General features: G+C 45.1%; 1 long non-coding RNA gene across 2 annotated transcripts in view; it reads left to right on the top strand.

Annotated features, from left to right (window-relative positions):
• The first annotated feature begins 4,212 nt into the window (after positions 1-4,212).
• The window catches only part of LOC132331749 (uncharacterized), a 55,408-nt gene continuing 43,783 nt past the window's right edge, over positions 4,213-15,837 (top strand). Inside the window, exons 1-2 of one of the 2 annotated variants that reach the window (XR_009487673.1) lie at positions 4,213-4,332; positions 14,298-14,398. This is a non-coding gene — a long non-coding RNA (uncharacterized LOC132331749). Of the gene's footprint in view, positions 4,333-14,149; positions 14,218-14,297; positions 14,399-15,837 lie in introns of those variants that run through there. The other variant, XR_009487672.1, reaches the window with a different exon arrangement.

Below are 15,837 nucleotides of genomic sequence, written 5' to 3'. Positions count from 1 at the left end.
TTTGCTTTATGTGTGTCAGTGTGGATAAAGGAACATCTCACATGCCTGTGGCCCTGGGAAGGGGAACAGCCACAGCCACTCCAGACCTTCTGCCTTGCAGATGACCTGCCTGGAAAAGCTGTTCAAACTGTTGATTTGTAGTACTTGTTGCAAGCTGATTCTAAGAGATGGGGTTTAATTGCTGATCACTTTGGGTAAACAGTAGTGCCTCTCAGATGGGGTTTCCTTATGAAGGGTAGGCTGCAGATATTAGACAAATCCACATGTGAGCAGATATGTGAGAACTGAAGCCTGAAGAAAGCAGGGGGTGACATCTGTGGATTCCTACAGGTGACTGAGGTTAGTGGGAAGAAGGAGAGGAGAGACTTGCTGCAGATGAGTCATGGAGGTAGTGCTTGGAGAAAATTGGATTAGGGCATATCCCATCCTACAAAATAGTACAATGTCCAAACACCTACTCATTACACTCCTTTACACCTCAAATCCTTTTGCTTCAATTTGGTGGTGGTTTTTTTCCAGTTTAGAAAACTGGAAAAGCATTCAGCCCAGCATGTGGAGCTGGTGCAATCCCCTTGGGAGATGACATTTGGGTGCCTGGCAGGTGTAGTCCCCTGGGCCAGCACTCCCATTCCAGCACAGAGGGCAACTGTTCCCTGGCTGGTGCAGTGTGCTATGTCTGTGCCATCTCCCATAGTGCTCCCTCAGACCACTGGCAACACCTTTCAGCCTTGACAAAACAGTCAGAAGCATCTGCAAGCCTTTCCTCCACAGAAGAGCATGAACACTGAGTGCTGTGAGCTTCTGCTCTCTGCCTGCCTCAGTCCTGCACCTTCCCATGCTGTTTCCACAGAGACATGCCTCAGAGTAACTGTAAAGGCCAATGCACTGTCTTCACATTTGGCTTGTTTCATAACTGTCCAGTCTCGTAAAGCACTGGCATTTGGTTAGGCTGGAAGCAGATCACAGTTGGAATAGCACTGCCCCATGTCCCTGGTGAGAAAGGCTGAACTTTTGTTTATGCTGGTGCTGTCTGCCCTGCAGCTCACAAGGGCTGGGCTGAGGCTGGTGATGCTTCAATGCTATGGTGCTTTTGGAAGCCTCTCTGAAAGCTTCAAAATGTTGAAATTGGCCCATACCTCTTCTCCATCAGTCTCATGTATCAGTTGTCCAAGTCTCTTCTCAGCTGGTACCACAGCCCAGGAGCCAGTCCTCAGCTCGGGTACAGAACGGCCTGTCTGTTAATCCTGGACAGCTTGGTGTGGAGAAGAGTTTCTTTATGCTCAAGGCTTTTCCTTTGTAGAGATAGGTAATGACTGGGCAAGAGAAGCTGGCCTGTTAGCTGAAGGCCATGTGACAGTCCTTGGAACTGCTGTCATTGTGGTGTCCACACAGCCTATGAAGTGAGTTTTCCAAGGTGGGAGTCAGTCCCTACAGTTGAAAGACAATTCTTTGTGACAAGAACCTTGATATTTGTAGACTGTAATTACGCAAAGAGACCGTGCTACTAATCTAATCTCACCTTCTGCCTCATTCAGATGAGACCTGTACCTGTAATGTCTGCATCAAGGCTAATAATTCACTGTTGTAAGGTACAACACATGTTTTAGGATGACAGAAAATCTTGTTTTAAGAGCTCTAAGGGTGGAGAGTAAAACTCTCCCCTACATCATTTGTTCAAGTGATTAACTACTGGCATTATTGCAAGTTTTAATTTTTAAATGCTTGTATTATTTCCAGTTTGATTTTTTCCAGCTTTTACTTAGAGCTTCTGGATCTGGTTATGGTTTTGTTTATTAGATTTTTGAAGTCCTTTAGCATCTCTCACAGTCCCCTGCTGAGAAATGTTAATAGAGTTAGATCAAATCACCTCCAAACCTTCCCTTCGGTAAACCAAACAGGGAGATGGAAAGGCTTCAGCAGCCTCATTTTTCTCTCTCACTGTAACATCTGGAATTGAATGATGTGTGAGGTTGGATCAATCCTCTGTTCACAGTGGCATCTGACCACCTATTTGATGATACTTAAATGCATCCCTCGGAAAGTACTTATTTTACTTGTGGCTGTTTTCTAGACCAAAACCATCTGTGAGTATTTTCCACTGCCTAACCCGAGGAAGCAAAGCCCGGAGCCGAGGGCAGGCGGTACCTGCCGGGAGCTGGGGCTGCGGGGAAGCTGCGGCACCGCCTGGACCAGGGCGCACCAGGCAGCCGCGGCTCCTGCCCCGGGAAACACCACTTGACCATTTCTTACCAGTTTATCGCAATCGACTTATGCCCTCCAGTTTCTGTCGCTTATTTGCTATTGCCCTCTAGTGGAAATAGGATGGTCGGTGGTTGGCTTCCCAAGCGCTGTTTTCTCCCACGTCTTACTGCTCTGGGGCTATCTTCTTGGTTATATGATGTTGCAATATTGTTTACATGGATTTTAGCATATAGCTTTGCTATTCAGTTTTATTCTACGCAGGAAACAAATATCTGGTCTCTGCAATTGAAAACTAATGTGGTGCTGTATCTGGGATTAGAACAGGCTTCCCTGCTCATCAATGTGCTTTACAAGGGAAACTGCAGAAGATGTTCTTGTCTCAGGCTAGAATTATTCAGCCATGTAGAGTCAAAATTCTGAAGTGAACTTTATGTATGCTGCCAGCACCCACCAGCCTGGTATAAGGAGTGATCTTCTCTGGAAGCAGAAATACTGCCTTTTGACTATTTGTATTTCTATCTGAAGTCTTTGCTTTTATTAAAAAGAGGGAACTATTTAAAGCACACTCTGTCCAATCAATCATTTCACTTTGTCAGACAAGCCAAATCATTTATTGAACGATTTTGGCTAATCAAAGCCTGTCTTCTTATAGAGATCCTAGAAGATGGTTTATTAATGAGACCTAGATTTTTTTTTCCCTGGCTGTAATGCAGGGAGATCTTAATAAGCAATGAATTGCTGTGTCTGCAATCACTTTTGAGAGGCTTAAAAGGAAAACAATAATACTATGACTAATATGATTGCTCTCCCTACACTGCCATCCGGCGGATGCAAAATTCATTTCCTTTTGCAAATGTGAAGGGAAATTCTCCTACTGATATCACAGCTTGCAAACTTGGACCAAGCTGATTCTCACTTGTAACACAATTTCCAGACCAGTGAGGAAAATGTTGGTTATTCCTTAATTTTAGTTGTTTCATATTAGAAAAAATTTCCAGTCTCTCATCTACAAAAAAAAAAAAAAAAATCTCTATCTTGTAATGGAAACCTGTCTGGATCTTGAAAAAGGGACTCTGGAAGCTTCCCAGATTCTCTGCTTTCAGTATATGGCATGGAGAGCCCATGCTTTGGTTTCCTGGTTTTGGAAAAAAGGTTGAGCTCTGATGTTGATTTTCAGATAATCAGTGTGTGGGCTATTAACAACAGAGCCTAGAGTCACATGCAGCACTGCATTTTTGGTTTGGGGTGAAGATGTTTGGGGACAAGGATTAACTCTTTAATTTTTCCCTCCAGTATTGAAGACTGAAATAAATAAAAGCAATTTGTGGTGCCTACAGGCTTGTACCTGCTGGTCTGCAATTGGGACCTCACAATGAGATGCTTCCCAGTGCAGCAAAACTCACTGACCACCACTGACTCTGTTGGACACCTCTCCGGATTCCTCTGGAACAGTGAAGTGAGTACTGGGAATGGATGGAGGCAATGTGAAAGACTGAGTCCCTCAGCTGAGCACACAGCTGTTAGGGCTCTATCTTTGCCTGCATCTCTCTCTGTTTCTGGATCTTACATAAATCAATGCAGAAGCTGCAACAGTAAGATTTCCTGTGCTTCTCTGCAGGAGGGTTGTGGAAATGGAGCAGAACAGGACCAACTCTGGCATTTTGGCTGCTGCAGGTAAGCCAGCAAATCACCAGGAAGTGGCATCCATCCCCTGGGGACACCACAGCCCGTGCTAGTCATGGTACCAGTCCCTACATGGGAGCCTGGGGCTTTTCTTCAGAGCCCATCAGCTGTCTAAAGGGATTCTGCAGTGTGGGGTATTTGGGGCCAGCCAGGAAGGTCCTAGTCTGGAGGTGGGAAGCCCTGCTGCCTCACAGTGCTTGCAGTGTGTTCCAGTCCTGAGTCATTCCCTTGCCTGTTTGCTTTTGGTATTTATTTGTTTACCGCCGAGGTGTCGGCCCAGAGCAGGCTGGCTGTGCCGAACTCCTTCGGTGGCCTGGTGGCTGCTGCCAGCTCTGTCAGAGTCCTGCAGTGCTGGGAGTGTTTCACCCAGAGGCAAGGGGGAGACAATCATGTTCCTGTGAGAGCAACGCCACCGCCAGCTCCCATCAGAAGCGTGCTTGGCTCTAGGTAACGAGTGCAGCAGCATAGGGTAAACTACTTTCACCCTGGCCACAGAGCCCCTGGCTCCCTGAACTGGCTGGGGGGGTTGAAAGAGGTTAAGAGGCATATCCTTTGCTGTAATTATATCCTGTTGCTAGAGATATTGTGCTCTGCTTAAAGAAATCATCATAATGCAGCCTCCCGGAGAAGGTAATTACTGTGCATCTTATGAATGGCTGCATGTGAATGTCTGCTCAAGCGGCTGTCAGCAGCAAGTTTCAACACATCTTACATACCAGGCATTTTACAGCCTTAGTTTTATTTGTTTTCATCACCCCTTCCCTTGTGCTTTAGTTTTCATTAATGGATCTGGGGTTTTTTTTGTTTATATTGGTTTTCTTTTTCTCTTTTTTTCTCTTTATTTTTTTTTTTTTTTTAAGAGGCCAGAGTTCATGTCTTTGATGGAGCACTTGGGTGGTGGCCACAGTTCTTATTTGCTGCATTTCCATTGCTCTGTGGTGGTTTGAGGGGGACCATCTGGAAGATGTTGTTTCCCAGCCATTCCCATATGGTAGGATCTGAGTGGGCCCTGGTTTCCTACTCTGATCCCAGATAAAATGGACTATACCACTGTTGATAAAACTTGGTGTCACTCTACCTCTAGCATAATTGCACATATTTAAGCCCACAAGACAACCTATTTTTCCTGTTGTACTTTTTTAGCTTCTCTCTCTCATGTTGAAAAAGGGCCGGTGAGGGATGCTAGACTCTTGAGCTTTCCAAAACTAAGCAACTGCCTGCCTTGGCTGGGAACCAGTGCATGTGTCACTGTGTGGTGGCTAAAGTTTTGGAGGCTCACAGCCTGGTTGCAGTTCTGTGCATGGGGATTGCCATGTCTTCAGACCCTCATCCTTTGTCTTTGCAGGGACATTTGAGCCAAAGAGATGGGGCAATACCAAAGAGCCCTGGTTTGTCACAGTAGGAGTGACCCAGCTACTTTTTCTTTCTCAAAGGTCACTCATGCTTGCCTTTCCCCAGCACTCTGTAATTTGCCTTCATGTTGTGTGTGTAGGGCCACAGTGTGTGACCATGACATCCTGCATTACTGTACAACATCCTGTCCATCTCGTGGACAGTTCAAGGGAGGATTTGAAACCACTCCTTAAATTTCCTCTTTGTGAAAATGGCTGAGGCCTACTTTTGCAATGCTGAAGCTGAAACCCTTGCTAATTTATAGTGTTTGTGGCCAGTCTTCTGTGCATGCTGGGCATCTGCTATGTTGCATCCTGTTGTTCCACACTAGTGTTGTATCCATCCCCCTCTGTGATCCTTGGTGAAGCCTGAAAGGCAGCCTGGCTGCTGCAGGATGGAAGGTGCTGTAATAAATATGAGCTCATAATGTTGTTGTTATAATTTAGCTCCAGTTATTTTTAAAGAAAAAATCAATCTTATTCTGTCCTAGCCCAAGGGGGAAATGGACATGAGAGATTGGGCAATCCTTCTGTAAGTTCTTTCTTTAGACTATATTTAAACCACATTGAGAGCCAGATTCTCAGCTGGTGTCAATTGTTATTGACTTCAGTGGAGTGAAGCTGGTTTACACAAGTTGAGGCTGCTAAATGCCAGTATTTGGATGAAGCTGAGGCAGCTGGAATTACTTTTGCAGAAAACTCTAGTCTGATGCTGGTTCAAAAGCTCTGATCCCTCCTGAGTGCTTCTGCCATCGGTGCTCTGATTTAGCAGCTCTTTTGGGATGTGGATGGCTATGAAAAAGCCTTTACTTAGGTCAAAATTTGCTCTAATCTTAGCCAGGTTCTACAACTCTGATGTCTGTCATTATTCTGTAGTCACTGCATTAGATGGGCTCCCCTGAAAAATTCTGCAAACCCTTTTTTACTCGCTACTTTGCTGGCATCATCTCCTGTCTAGACACTCTAATTAGGAGAACCAGGGAGCATACAGTGTGATGTGTAGATAAACCTGGATAACTCCAAGGCAACCAAGTGCTTCTTCCATCCCTCCCCTCCAAACCAGTTTTGCCCATTTGTTGTCTGCTCCAATATGATCATTAGCAAAGGGGGGACTGTACAGTGCCACCTGGGAAATAGTCATTTGAATTTTGCATTCAGAAGCAAATGTTCCAAGCCATGGAAATGGAGAGGCAAACCTCAAATTGCAGTGGGATCTAGCAGCCGTGGGTTAGCCTTCCCTACTTCTGTTTTTCAGTAAGCCTAAAAACTCTCTGGATTAAGTAAACAACCTCCCCCACCACTACTGTCAGCAGAATGCATTAAATCTGTAAGCTGATTTAAGTAATTTTTGTATACTCATATCCACTCTAATTCCATTCTTATCCATGGACTTGTTTTTTATTTATGCCAGCACAGACTGTATCCAAACTCATCCTTTATCTATTTCAGCAATTTTTTTTAATAAGAGCATTTAAAGCTACTGATTTAAAAGGAAAGCATCAAATTATCAATACAATATAGAATATTGGAATGCATTTTATTGTTTCAGAGGCTGTCCACAGTATGTCACCTCTGGAAGTGCGTAATAAGAAAAAAACCAATTTTTTTCTATTGTCCTACTTTAACATGTCATCTTTCCTGATTCCTTGCTGTAACTGGTAAGAATTGTCTGTAATACTTAGCAAGGCCCCTGGGATTCAGACTCTTTCTCAAGTCTCTGTGCTTGGAGTGCCACACGGGTTTCCATGGGTCTCTGCAGGAGCTGGGGCATGTGAGAATAATCTGTTTGCTGCGTTTTGACTCCAAATCAATGTGCTTTGAAGTGATTCTAGGGGAGGAATTTTTCATTTGCTTTTTGTTTTCTTGGTAGCAGCTTCTGAAAATCACCATGCTGGTCCATGGGAGAAGTGCCACCACGCAGCTCCTTTGCTCCAAGGGAGGCACTTTTTGCACTCCTGGCAGTGACATGGGCGAGTGAATGCTCTGGGATGTGCATTTAGGGCCCAGCTCTTTAGAGTCTGGGTCAAAAAACATCTTTTTATCAGTCCTGGTAATGGAAACATGGCATGAGTATGGATGACTTGAAAAATTGATCATAGAGCAGGCTAATGTGTGACTTGGATGAATCTCCTAGCTTTGGGCTCTACAGGAGCTGTTGAGTTTGAGCTGCACAGTGCTGCTTCTTTGGGAAAACTGCACAGGTATAACTAGAATCTGTTTCCCAAGTGATGGAAAAGTCTATCTGGATTCTCTTCTTTCAGTGTAAGCTTGGGGTTTCATCTGAATTCATCTAGGACAGAGATGAATCTTTATAAAGAGCTGAATTTGGTGGCCGATGTATTGAAAGAGTGAATCTCCAATCCTGAGCCCCTAAAATCAAACTCTAGGTAGGATTTCTAGACCATTCTTTGTGAGGGTGTCCTCAGCCTGCATTTTGCCAAATCTGAGACTCCAGATGGAGCTGTGACTCTAGGACTTTTCCCAAGGGAGAAAATCAGAGTCAGGGCCAAGCTAGCTCCAGTCCTGTATGGAAGTGGGAGCTCATTTTTTCTCTTCCCAGCCTTTTCTACTCTAAGGCTGGTGATTTGCTTTGTGCTGGGTTGTTGGACACTTGTAAATATCCCAGAATTTGGTGCATGCACATGAACCCAAGGAAAAAGAAATCTCCATGGGAGGGAAATGCAGTTCTTTCCCTTCTTTACACATCCCCCACCCCCCTTCCCCCCAATCACTGTATCACCATGTTGGTGTGAATGGGTGCATGGACCTTGTACTGCAAGGGCTTCCTGTGCCAGATGCACCTCTCAGCCAGCCCATAACTGGTTTTCTCGTGCACCAGGGTGACACAACTGCATCATCCCTTCTCCCTCTGATGATTTTTGGCATGGATCACCTTTGTTACCTTTTCCATTGCTCTGCTACCAAACCTGCTACTTGCACTGCTACTAAATAGCAGAAAGATGGTTGGCATTATTCTGTATGAGACCTGTAGGAAGAGTAGGTTTGTACTTCCTACACTGGTTTGAAGGTAAGGATGAGGGCTCTGTATGCACTGAATGTCCCAATAGGGTTATTTTACTCCTTTCCTTGCTGGGGGATGTTTCCACAGAACATACTATGGCAGGCTTTGAAACAATTTGTAGTTCCTCTGTTTATGATGAAATTAGTTCACTTGTTTTATGTAAACTCTCCATGAGATTGTTTACTTTGGCACAGGGATCCATGTGCTTTCAGAGATGCAAGGAATTTAGCTACTGGGAGCTTGTTTAGTTTAGTTTGTTGCAGTTGCAAAACAGATGGTGGAGGGGAAAATGTATGTGTGGGGAGGCTTTAGGACAGGATTTGGTTAATGTTTGCTGCCTCTCTAGTTTTCTTTGTTTTCTGGCTGAAGCAGGATGAGTTTCCATGACAGGGAGAAGAGGCCTGCACACAGGGAAAAATATATATAATTTGCACTTGAGCTGTCTTTTTTTTTGGCATCTTTGCTCAAGGTGGAATTCACAGTTTCTAGGGCTGGTGGAGGTACAGAAGCACTTTGGGGGCCTTGAACATTGACTTGTCTCTGCTCTCTGGAGCCCCATGAGCCTCAGCAGACCTCTGAGGCATTGCTGTGCTGCTGCAGAGCAAAAGGAGGGAAATCTTCAAGAGATTTGTGCCTGGAGCTGGCTGGGATGGGGTGAGGCCATCCCCATGACACTGGGGTGTCCTTTCAGTTAATGCATTTAGGTGCAGCTCTCTGCTGAAGTGAGAAAGGACAGTTGTCCTCAGTGGCCAGAAGGAGAATGAGGGTGGATCCCAGCTCTTCTCAGCCAACTATTTGAGCCTTGTGTCAGGCGGATCATTTTGGAACAGGCCAGAGCTTCCCTGTTCCAATGGCCAAATCAGTGCCAAGCTGCAAGGGATGCTTGTAAGGCTCTGCCATATCCATCTGTGGTGCATTATGCATGCTGGGTTGTAGGGCATTGGGAGAGGTGTCAATTTCCACTGTACTTCCTAACTGAAAGGTTGTCTGTTCTTGTGAGCTCTGCCACTCTGTTTTATATATTTGGGAGACATGGCCAAAATCCTCTCAAACCTTTGTGTCTTGTCTTTGGGTTTGTTATGGGGAGCAAGCAACTCCCTCTTTGCAAGGTCCTCACAGGAATGATCCTGGAGCGATTAGCCCTAATCAAACTTGGCACTTACTCAGGGCAGGATCATGTTCCCCTGCATTCCTCCGTGGATATGGCAGGCAAAGAATCTGTCATCGTGTCTGATGACCTTGCCTGCAGTGCAGAGTGCCAAGAATGCCCCATGTTTTCTCAGGGCGGGGTGCTGTCCACCACCAATGGCCAGCAAAGCGTGATGATGGGGTGAGCGTGCGCTGGGATTGCTGGGGCGTTTGCTGGTGGGCTTGGTGGGGGAGGAGCCCACATGCCACCACCTGGTTATTTTGGGCAATGGACTGAGCTGCTGAGCTGGATCTTTCAGAGCTTCATCCAATCTTCTGCCCCTACAGAAGCATTTCTCAGACATTAACGCTTTGCCCCTCTAGGTGTCATGTTTCTGAGAGACCTCTGTGCTTCCCAGTATGAGTCCAGTGCATGTACTTTTGCCCTTCTTCAAATCTCAGAGCTGAAGGGCGGTGGTTAAAGGTGTTTGAGCATTTTGCAAGCCTCCACTGACAGAAGGATGGCTGTCTTGTAGGTCAAAGAGTTTTCTGTCTGCTTATTGACCTCTTTTTTCACCAAGACTAGATGGATATCAGTTACATTTGGACAGATCCAAGTGAGGACTTTATTAGCAACCATTTAACCCTTGTCTCTTTTAGATTTTTATGATCTTTAGAAGTCTTATATCCCTTCAATTTCCATATGAAGAAGTTGAGGCATAATGAGTTGCAGTGGTTTGTCCCAAACAAGTCTAACTAGAAAAGTGCTTGAAATTCAAATTTCTTCTTAACCAGTCAGATTCTTGATAAGAATGTCCTTCTGTTTCTGGTAGTAGTGCCTGCTGGCATGTCTGTGAAGAAAGAGAGCATCTTTCCTAAATGGGAATTGCCAGGAGCATGCAGTCTTGCTTCTCCTACTGTGCCCAAAATGAAAAAAGAGATGGTTGGAGCAGAAACAAACCATTGTCTTGGATGAACCAGCTATGGAGAATAACAAAAGTCAATGTCTTCCTTGAGCAAGATGACTCCTGCCATATGTGCTGTAGCACCTCAGTGCCCTGTTGCAGGGTATGCCTGCAAGGTGAAATGTAGCCTCCGGGCATCACCTTGGAGCAGTGGTCTCCAAGAGAGGCTGCATTTTGCCTGGCTTTGTGTGTAAGTGTGGTTGCCAACACCTGCACAAAGCAAAGGCAGAGCAGACCTGAAGAGCAGCATTGGGTACCTGTTTGACCATGGCAGGGTGCATGGCCAGGTGAAGGTGTGAGCAGCAGCAGCACTGAAGGTATAAATGATGCTGACAAGGTTTTCTACTGGGCTCCAGGCCTGTGTATCTTTGTTCTTCCCCCATCCTGTGTTAGAGCCCAATCTTTCTTGTAATTGTCCACCTGGATCAATTACAGATTAATCTCTGCAGCCAGCTGTGGGAAGCTGATGTATGGCACTATGCAGCATGTCCAGGGATGGCTTGGCCTGCTCAGTGGTCCTGCCTGGAGTCCCATTCTCTTCCCAAACTCTATTTGCAATGCAGGTAAACTGCAAAGGAGGGGAGTATGTGTGAGGCAAGGGAGGTACACCAGTGTGTCTGCATTTTCTTGCCTCTTTGCAGGTTTTTCAAGGAAAGACAAAATAGTTGGTCCTTAGTGGGTTTGCAGTTTTCCCTCTTGAAACTTTAAGATGTGGATCACAGGCCTGTGTTGGTAGACACTACACAGACAGCTAAGAAAGAGACCATCCCTGTCTTCAGGACTAGAAACCATATAAAAGGCCAAAGCAGGATAGCTCGTGGGTGGAGTAGAGCTGGAGGGAGAAAGTGACAGTGCAGTGGAAGGGTGTAGTGGAAAATCAGGAATTGCACCTTGCAACTAGTCTAACCAAGACCCTAGGGAAGAAAGTTTCCAGGTGTTGGGGAAGCAGCTTTGCACACCTTTATGGGGAGGTGTTTGGCAAAGAGCTAATTCTTATCCTCTATTGCATGACCTCTCACTTAACCCCTGATTAGTGAGTGCTGCAGGACGCCAGCACTGCAGTTCATGGGAAGAGACAGTTAGGGACAAAAAGGTAGTCCATAGAAAAGGAGATAATTTCAGGAATACCTGAGATGTCCTTGCCTTGGCTGGCCTTTTCAGACCTTGTGCACTCTGTGGCCTGCCCTTTTGGCTGCAGTGCCTGTTGTGGTACCACTGCAAAGCCACTGGTGTGTGCGCTTTTGGGACTCCTGTGGTAGGACAGCACAGGGCAGGATGTTTATTGGGAAGGGTAGCGGTGAGGAGGACAAATGCACCAGGGATGGTTGGTTGGCAGGAGAAGGGCTGTGGGTCCTGCATAGATTGAAGTTGAAAACTTTGTGCAAGAGTGTCTGAGGCAGAGGGGATGTGTTTGATGGGCAGGAAGGAGGGTGCCTGCTTGTGTGCATAAGGAAGTACTGCAGCAGATGTTGCAATTGTTTTAATAAAGGAACGTTTCTCTGAATTTCTCTTTTGGCACCTGAGGGCCCTTCCCAAGATGCCCTTGCTGCAGTTGCTGTTTGATTTCCAGAGCAAATGCAATACACACATGCAGAGCCCTGTCTTGTTCATGCAAACCCACGATCCCATCAGCACATGGCTCCTCTTCCTTTTGCTAACAGGGAAAGGGGGGATGCGGGGGTTGGAATAATGACAGAGCTGATTATAATTAATATTTTTTTATGTCTGAAGAGTGAAAGTCCTGCCCGAGTCCCCCAGCTGAGCACAAGCCAAAGTGCTAAATCCCTGTAGGGGTGTGTTTTATTACTGACGCTCTGCGTGTCGAGGCTGGTCGCGGGGTCTGATGCTGTGTGTGTGGAATTTTTGTGGCTATTTTCTATTGTGCCAATGAAAAGAAGGATCCCATCTGTATAATAAAAAGGAAACTTGAAGGTTTCCACACCTACATGGAGGTGAATGCTTGCAACATTAGTGTTTTCAGTAAGCATTTTACCTTTGCATGACTTTTCTGTATGATCACATTGCAAACGATGGAGCAGATGTTACTGGGGATGGAATATGATGGGATTCTCAGTGGCCCTTCCACAAAAGGTTTTGGCTACTCCTTGGTTAGGCTGGGCTGTAGCTGGTTTTTTTATAGTCTTGTAATTTTTCACTGGGCAGCATGTGCTGGGTTTGACTCATCCCTAACTGTTCCTCTTTCAGGAACAGGGCTCTGCTAGAATGATGGGGACAGGGAGGCACTGATGGCTTCCTGATCCTCTCTTGACCAGCTGGGTGATCTCAAACAGGTCCTTTTCTCCTCAGGACTCTGTTTTTTTTTTTTTTTTTTTTTTTGTGCCTGAGGTCGCAAACAGATTGAAAGCTGAGTTGGTATGGAAGCTGCCCTTAGGCAAGCTGTTTACACAGTGTAGTGGTAGTGAGGGAGCTGTGCTTCCCAAATCAGTCCAAAGCCACATGCTGCAAGTACTGATCACTTCAGGGGGCTGAAAGGCACCCTCAGCACACACCAAATGGACAGGAGAAAGTGGTACCTTATGTGATACCTTAGAGGTACCTTTAACTGTGAATGGTGGCAATGGGCTGCAATCCTGCAAGGTTTCAAAGATCATCTGAGCCTTTTGGATGAGAAAATGTGGAGAGCTCCAGGAGTGTTGGCAACCTGGGTTGTCTTTGTACCTTTGCAACCCTTGGTCACTTAAAGCAAATTTCAGCCATCAGAGTGCATGTGTTGCTCTCCTGAAAGAGAGGCTGCCTGCACACAGTGCCCAGGAGCTCCCAGACATCCCTTTTCTCTGTCCCTGTCACTAAGGAGGGGTGTGTTGTCCCTGCTGTAGCTGTGTTTCTCTTGCCACAGTAGCAGGTGAGAGCATATTGGGGCACAGGCCCAGCTCACAGCTTCTGCACCCAGCTTCAACCTTGTGTCAGATAAAGAGGATGTTTCCCTAGGAAGTGGCTCACTGTCTTTCCCTTTCTGCCAGCAGAAATTCCACCAGGAATAGGCTGAACCACACCAGCCTTGGTAGCTGCTCCCACCATTCCAGGATGAGTGTCTCTTCATCACCCACACAGCTGGCCCGTGTACCAGGGTTGCTCAAACTCCTCCTTTCTGCCCTTTTGGCAATGATGTGGACAAAAACAGCCTATAAATCTGTTCAGATTGTGAACTTCAGTGCCTGACCCTGGATCTCCAGTCTGTGCTTGTAATACCTGTAACTCAATGTGGTTTGCCATCCAGGGGTGAGATGCTTTGGACTTTGAACTTTGCACCCCCCAAAATACATTCAGCTGTTTGACAGAGATATGAGGTTTTCTCTGAAACTTCATTATTATTTTCACTGGATTTTTTTTTTTTATCTTCCAAATCTTTTTTTTTTTTTTCTCCTCTCCCCCAGAAGAGTATGCTCAGCAGCTAAAGGAGAAAGCTGGCTGGAGCATGCAGACTGTGAGCAGTGTAGGAGCTGCTGGGAGAGAGGAAGGGCAGCAGGAGAGCTGTGACAGAGCACGTGGCTCCTGCCCTCAATTAGCCTGTGTGGCCATCACTGTTGAAACGAAAGCACAGCAGGTCTCCAAGGAGTTCTCTCATGGGTCTTGCTGAATTTATAAGCTGGGACCACAGTATAACTTAATTTCTTGAAATGTCAAGTGGCTTAAACTGGCTGCCTGCTCTATTGGTGTTGGGTTTGTTTTTTTGTTTTTTTTAAATGAACACATTGTACTTCCATTTCCTGCAAAAAAAAATTCCTATCAGTGTTTGATGATTGCTTAATAAGAGAAATCAGTAAGCACATGGAAAGTTCACATCCTGCAGATGAATATAATGACTGTAAGCTTTCTTCTGCGGTGCCAGGACTTGGTGGGTTTTTTTGGTTGTGGTTTGATTTATTTGTATTTTTATTCTTCCAGCTGTGAGAGCATTGATCTGAAACTGTATCCTGAAATGCTGAGACAATTGGTGAGCTGTAGGAGGCCTTCAGGAATGACCAGCTTTACTCCAGAAGGAAGAGGTAGAATTTCCTGGATAAGCAAACTGGAAGAATGTATATCAAACTGGAAAAAGTAACAATGTTGAGGACAAACCTGTCATGCAGTCTTGTGATAGATTGTGGGTTCTGTTTGATTTTGCAAGAGAAGAGGGCTTATCTAATTGAATTGTGGGTGTGAGCTCTTAGGAAGGTGACAGTAAGGCTTGCAGGCAAGCCTGAAGTGTCCCAAATGGATTTGTTGTTATTTTTTATATCTATGTTTCTAGACAAGCCTTTATATCATTTCATAGGTGTGATTTCTGAGTCCTGTTAGCGTTTTATTCAAGATTGGTCTTTTATAATTCCTGTGTGAGCTAACATTCTTTTAGACCTGGAGATACTGTGTTTATAGGGAACCCTATCAAAAATTTAAAAAGCCTTTTCTTCGTGTTAATTTTCATTACTAACTCTAATACTCCTCTGTCTAGAGCTTTCTCATTTCAAAGTGCTGTGCAGTCTATCAGCTAACTGCACAGAGAGGTAAATAAAACTCCCTGCTGTTAGTATGGCTTTTGAATTTTTTGCAAGTCTCTGAGTGTGGTGTTGAGCAGGGAGCCATGGAGAGACACCCATTAGGAAATATTTGGCAGAAGGACTGACTGACAATTTAGGCTGTCTGAACACAGGCCTGGAAGAAAAATCTTGTGCTGTGACTGTTTGCTTTCCAAACATCTCTTGCAATTTCTGTCTTTTCCCAGCTCTGTTTCATGGTTCTCATCTCCTTTCTTTACACAAGACCATGGTTTCCTGGGCTCTGGGGGAGAAAAGAGCTAGCCAGCAATTGTAATGGAAACCCTTGCCTGATTAGGTGTCAGGAACTTATTGAAAATAATGCAATTTTTATGCCACTTCCTATATTTTAGAACCCAAGGCCCAGTAAGAGAAATTGGTCAAGCAAAAATAAAAAACCCAAAACATAATGAATATTTTAATCCTTAAATGATAATTAGCCTTGGTCTGGAGCTGAGGCATGCACTAGCTTTTTTGAGCAGGAGCAAAGCCCATTTTTCTCATCACACCACAGACACAGGCATATTCTTTGGTTTGGTTCCTCCCCATCTTAGTGCCTTATATATCCCATATGGAGGAGTGTCCTCTGATTACACAGTAATGCCTTGCCTCCTTAAATATTGGAGAATATTAAGATGCTGGGGTAAATGAACCTTGGGGCAGGGTACTGCCTGCTGCAGAGGCAAGATTTGTTAATTTTTTGTTGTTGGGTCCTGGTGTCATCCCTTTGTGTGTTTGTGTGTGCACTCCTGGATGTAGAAAATGCTGATGTTTAATCACATTCCACAGAAGGCAATTTGAGATGATTTTAAAAAGCTTTCTCTTTACTAATTTTTAGGGAGTGTAATTACAAGCAGGCACTTCTAGCATGGCAAAGCTTAGACAAGGAAAGATGAAAGAAAGAATATCAA

The sequence above is a fragment of the Haemorhous mexicanus genome, chromosome 10 (genome assembly GCF_027477595.1).
Source record: "Haemorhous mexicanus isolate bHaeMex1 chromosome 10, bHaeMex1.pri, whole genome shotgun sequence".
NCBI lineage: Eukaryota > Metazoa > Chordata > Aves > Passeriformes > Fringillidae > Haemorhous > Haemorhous mexicanus.
Note: the sequence above shows the minus strand (reverse complement) of the source record. Positions and strands in the feature narration are given on the sequence as shown.